Genomic DNA, 6,214 nt, shown 5'->3' on the forward strand with positions numbered 1-6,214 from the left:
AATGTAATGTGCATCCAGGGCTCACCTGGGACATCTCAGTCAATACTCAATTACTCCACTGCTCTCTCAAGTCTCTGTGGCACCTGAAGGCTCATGCTTCCCTGCAGTGACATCAGCAGTGCTGTGATGTGCCCATGGCCCAGGCCCTCTGTGCCAGGACCAGACAACATGCCCCATGAGGCTGCTGGCCATGGCAGCCAGCTCTCAGCCCCTGCCTGCCCTGCCCACCTTGGCCCAGCCATGGCCTGTGCCATGTGCTGCTGCAGCTCTGCCCAGCTCCTCCCTGTGGCCTCTGCACATCTGGGCTCCAGCTGTGCACCTTGCTGCTTCCCAGCCCAGCAGAACTCCTTGAAGTTTCTGCCATTGCTCCGTTCTGCAGGGAGGCAGAAATGTTATGTGGTGTAGTCTGTGCTGCTGTGCCCTGCTGAGACCCCGTGCTTCTCCAGCACGCCTTGATTGAGCATCATTCCTGGCATTGCACAGCCCTTACAGTAACACACAGGAGAAATTCATTTAGCAAGGCTTAAGGTCAGATTCTGAGAGTTAACAGCTGTGAGGTCAGGAACAGAGTTACAGGAGGAAACCAAACACAAACCACAGCCCCAGAGTGAGTGCAGGGGACAGGCTGCTTCCTCAGCCCCAGCCATGGTGCTGTAGGCTCCATGTGGCCCGTGTTAGTTAAGTTTGTGGCCAGTGAAAACTGAGACAATGCTCCTCATGCCTTCCTGTCAGATGGGGATGGATGGGAAACCATCCCAGACTGACTGCCACATTCCCTTTTGGGTATGTCTGGTGAAGTAAACCTTCCTGCAGGTGTGGGGTAGCCCTGGAGAGCTGCCAGCACTGACCACAGTCATCCTGGCACTGCAGCAATGGCCTGGCAGCTGAGGTGAGCTCAGTGACTGGATGTGAATGTACTGACTGGCAGGCACTGGGACTTGCTGGCTGGGGAACAGGAACTTGACACAAACCCAGAGCTGTCTGCCTGGAAAATTTTGGCTTGTTTGGGAAAGGTCACTGTCATGCTTCAACACTTGAGCTGTCTGGATGATGAACAGCTCCAAAAACCCAGCAGTAAATAGAAAGTGGGGTAACATGTCCCATGTGTTCCTCAGCAGGTCATCTGGGCAGGCCAGCACTGAGAGGGCAGGATCCAAACTGCACCTGCTGCAGGCAGAGGTGAGACAAGCTGTTGGCCAAAACACAATTTTGTGAGCTGAGCTGAGCTGAGAGTGAGGAAGGGCTGGGTGAGGATGGCAGCCACGGGCAGTTCAAGGGCCTTTGGGTTTGCTGTGGTGAGGGCTCGGTCCTGTCCTGGCATGGCCATGGCTGGGAGAGGTGCTGGGAGGGGTTGTGGCAGGACAGACCCTCCAGCTCTGGTAGTGGGGACAGGTCCTGCAGCAGGAGGTAGCATTGCCTCCTCCTCTTTGAAGCCAAAATGCTGATTTCTGTCTGAGCAAGGAGAGTTACAAATTGTACATCAGCCCCTCCGTGTGTGTGCTCCATGAAGCTCCTCTGCAAAGGGTTTGAACAGGGATGAATCCCCCTGTTAAGAAGAGAGGCTGCTTGAGTACCTGAGCATGGAGCTGGCTGGCAGCTACTCCTGTGGTGAGTATCTCAAAGCCAGGGGTGCCAGCAAGGGTCCCCAGCATCTGCAAGGGAAGAACTTCTTCAGAATTACTAACAGTGGCTTCCCATGTCCTCTTTGGTCCAAGCTGATGTTTGCTGAAGTATGTTGGAAGAATTAGAGCCTAAGCTCTTGCCTAAAACAATTTAATTCATCCAAATTTGGATGAATTAAAAGCTTAACAGCATGAAAAGGTATTATAGCCCCATAAATTCTTCAGGGAATTTGTCTGGGCTATCCCACTCCTCCATGAGACCGGTGACACTGCCAGCCAGCCAGTCCTTCCCTCTGGGGCTGTTCAGTACTTGGTTGCTGGATTTACCCTTTCTAGGAAAGAGGTTTTAGGGGCAGGCAGATGGTGGCTTTTGGCAGGGATGCAGCATTTTGTGGCAGCTGAGGGGTTCGAAGAGCCAGGATACCATTTCTCACTGTTTGTGGTTTGAATTTTATTTGATGAGTCAAGGGATATAAATAAATGGGCTGTGTTTGCAAGGGTGATGCTTCTGCATCTCTGACAGGCATGAACAAGGGCTGGGGGGGGAATAATGGGTAGGGATGTTTCTGAGAATCTTCTTCAGCCTTTGCTCTCCTTTCCTGGCAATATCAGCAAGCACTCCAGCACTGCTGCTCTCTAATCTAATCAGACCTAGGGAAACAGGATTTGCTGCAGTGTCTGACCACTTAGGTACCCACCAGCAGAGTAAATACTAGAAATGTTCTGTGAGAATGGCCAAAAGCTATTCCAGCCCCTTTCAATGCAGAGGCAAGATCTCTGGAACCTGGGCCTCTCCCTGCTTTGGGCTGCTGCTCCAAATTCCACCACTGCTGGCCTTTAGCAAGACTCTGCAGGAGGGTTCATCAATACAGAGGATCTGTACATGGGGAACTCAGAGCAGGGGGTGTGCAGCCCCTTCCCTCTCATCAGAATTTATGGATGTCTTCCAAAGAATTTTCCTTTATGATTCTTGATTAGTAGATAAAAGGCCATTTCTTCTTTTAATGGAATCTCTGATGTTAATGGTCCCCCTCCAATCAGGTTAAGGTGTTTTGGCCCGTTTTACTCTAATGGAGGATGATTGAGAAGTATCTGGTTTACAGCTAGCTCCTTGCACTCTCACTATGCTGTGCTGCTGTCACTGAGACACTGCCAGGAAATAAAATAAAAAAGGCTGGAGGAGTTCACCCCCTCCTTTCACAGGGGCTTCAGTGTTCTCTCTTTCCAGCCCCTTCTGTGCTATGGGCACAGAAACACACAGAGTAGGGGGAAGGCTGTGCTGGGGCTGTGCTCACCTCACCGAGCTCCTGGGGCAGCTGGTGCTGCAGCAATTGCCCTCCCTGCCTGGTCCTGCCCTCTCTGCCTGGTCCTGCCCTCCCTGCCCGGTCCTGCCCTCCCTGCCAGCCTCTGCCGTGTGCTGTGTACAAGGGCAAAGCAAAGCGCTGGAGTCTGCTGGATAATCAGGGCTATTAGATGCACTCGTGTGTGCAAGAGGGTGTGAAATGCAGGTGGCTGGAGGACCCTGGGGAGCAGGAGAGAGCAAGTGGGGGTGTGCTCATCTCTCTGAGGCCAGGATGGAGCACTGGCAGTGGTTGGTGGCCTAGGGGTCCTGGTGTCCCTGAGCCCTACTCATCCATGGGCATCTCTGACTTTGCAGCTCCCCAGGCTGTGTTTGGTGCCATTGTATTAACAAGGCACCACTTCTGCATTTTAAGTGTGTGCTCCTTGATAGCGTCCTGCCTCTAAAAGATCCTGGAAATGCATTGTCTACTTAACTACTTTTTAATTAAAAGTCAGGGATATTAGAAAAGAAAAATCAATTCTTGTCACAATTAAGACTTGGTTTGAACAATTGCAGCATGTTTCAGTGAAGGATCCTCTCTGGGCTTATTGATCTGTATTGTCATAATGTCTAGGTTATTGCCATGGCTCAGATAGTCTTAAATGAATATTTCACCTGAATTATACATGTTATCTGACAGGCAGAGGAGGCTGCCTGCTGCCACTCAGAGCCTGCAGGGCTCCCTGGGTGCCCACACCTGCCCACTGTGGCCTGGGCTGGGATGAGCACCTTGTGTCCTACAGTGTCAGTCCTACAGGCTCCTCTGTGAGCCTGGTGATTGTGCCAAGGGCCTGGTGACCGGCTGGGCAAGTCAGGCAAGCTCGGGGTTTGCAGTCCCAGGAAATGTCTCAAAGCTTGGAGGCAGCCAAAAGGCATCCAGTGGCACCAGCTGAGCAGGAATTGGCAGCTGGCAGTGCCCAGGAGGGTCCTGCACCCAGTGCAATGCTGCATGTCCCTGCACCCGGAGCAATGCTGCATGTCCCTGCACCCGGAGCAATGCTGCATCTCTCTGCTAAAGGGAGCAGGAGCAGGAGGGCAGGGTTGCACAGGGACTGGCTGAGCCTTCCCCACAGATGGCTGTGGCTCCCCAGCCATGGAAGTCTCTGTCTTTCTCTCCTTTTCCCTCTCCCTCTCTTCCTCTTCCTCCCTCTCCCTCTGCAGAGAGGGGCTGGTGGGAGGTCTCCAGTGCTCTCCACTGTGAAAGTGACAGGACAGTAGGAGGCTGATTAATCAAAACCTAATATGATGAAGGATCTTTTTAAAGGTAGAAGATGTCCCAGTTACGGTTTGTCTGCCCTTTAAAAGTTCTTGAAAACTAGGGGGTCTTGGAGGAAAGAAAATTGATTTCTCATGGTTCCTCTTTTACCTTGGGGCAGAAAGTAAATTCAAAGGGGCCCTGCCATGAAAGGTCAGAGTCTGCTGCTGTGGCTGATAATGACATCTCTCAGAGATAAATCAAAATACCTGGACTTCGCCATGGAGCAGCTACTGGTTTAACCCAAGATTTGGAATCAGGAAGAAGGGAAGGCAGATGCTAAACCTTGCCTGCTGTGGGAGCAGAGGTGGTGGCAGCAGCAATGATGTCTCTGTTATGTTGGTGCCAGAGCTGTTCCATCCTGCCTGATGGTGCCTGGCACAACCAGCACCTCCCCACAGTTTGTGCAGAGCCTCTGGCCCCCACCAATGTGCTTTTCACATCATCACTGCTCCCTCCCATGCAGTGGCACAGCAGCAGCAGCTCCTGCAGCCATGCTCCCTTCTCCCTGTGCTCCCCCCAGTCCTGTGAGCCACATCCCCCAGACTTGGGGGCTGGGGAAAGAAAACCCTGATGGCCTTGACAACAACCCTTGTGAAGCAATGGCCGTGGCTTCCAGGGCTGCAGCCCACTAGATCCCATTTACTTTGTGATAAGTAGGATTCACATAATAACTTCTGGCTCGTATTAATGCTTTTAATCTGCAGACCTCAGAAAGAGATAAGCCAGAGAAAACCAGGAGAGAGATGCTCAGAAAAAAAAGAAAAGAAGCGGAGAAAAGTGAGTAGGATGAACTCTTTACCTCTCTATCCCATTAGCATGTTTGCCATGGATTGCAAAATCCTGTTATGCACAGGCAGCCTGCAGATCACAGGCAGCACAGAGCCTGCAGTGTTCGTGGTGGCTTTGGCTCTGCAGCGGTGCTGGCTGCCCTCAGGAGGCTGGGGAGGGCTCCAGTACAGCCTGCCCCTGGCTCCAGGTGCCTCCCCACCACTGGGACTCCCCAGCTCTAACATTTGTTGCTCTTTTTTGGGTTCAGTGGCCCTCGGGCTTGGTGTTCATGCCTTTGTTGTGTGACTAATTGAAGAAGTGTCTAATCCTCTTCTCCACCCATGTCAGCGTTATACAGCCTGTGATTAAACATGCTGTCAGGTGCTGCTGTTTGCAGATAACAATGCTGCTTTCTCTCATTCCTACACTATCAGACTCATTAGGAAGTTTTATGGATAAATTAGTCAATCTGGGATTGAATAATGTCTGCAATGCATGCACTGAGAACTGCACCTTCCTGTTCTGGGTAGCCAAATGTGACAGTGACCTGAACTGCTGAATGGGGCAGAGACCCAGCCCCACACCAGGGTGGTCCCCAGATCTGGAGCCTCATTGCTGTCCCCATGTGGGCTCCCTTCCAGGGCTGAGCCCCCCAAGACAGCAGTAAGTGTCTGGTTGGCAAAATCCTCTCTGATGCCTCATTACAGCCGGTTCTGCAACACACATAAAGAGAGGCTCTTTTCCCACTCTTACTGCATGAGACACTCATACATTTCCAGAGAAGGTGGGCTTGCTGCCTGGCTGTTCAATACAGCAGGAGCAAACTGCAGCTGCAGATGGGAACAGGTTGTTTCTGCCATTTGTTATTTTTTTCCCTAATTATGATGCAGATTGGATGCTCTCTCCAGCATGCCCTCCCTTTCTGTTTATTCAAGCAGGATTTTTGTGAACCTGTATGCCAATTTCTTTCTGGGCCTGGAGTGCCCCATTAGAATGGAGGAGAATGTATTGCTTCCCTGAGCTGCAGCCCTTTCCCCAGTCCCCTTCTATCCCTGGATGGGAGCAGGGCTGGGATGGGAGGATCCCTCCCTCCATCCTTGGACAGGGCTGGCAGGACCCCATGGCAGGAATCCTGGGGGATGCAGTAGCTGGCAGTCTCTGTCTCTCCAGGGCTGCATCTCACCCTGGCAGGGTGGCAGGAGGAGCAGAGGCACCTGCAGGCAT

The sequence above is a fragment of the Sturnus vulgaris genome, chromosome 24 (genome assembly GCF_052056855.1).
Source record: "Sturnus vulgaris isolate bStuVul1 chromosome 24, bStuVul1.hap1, whole genome shotgun sequence".
Lineage (NCBI taxonomy): Eukaryota > Metazoa > Chordata > Aves > Passeriformes > Sturnidae > Sturnus > Sturnus vulgaris.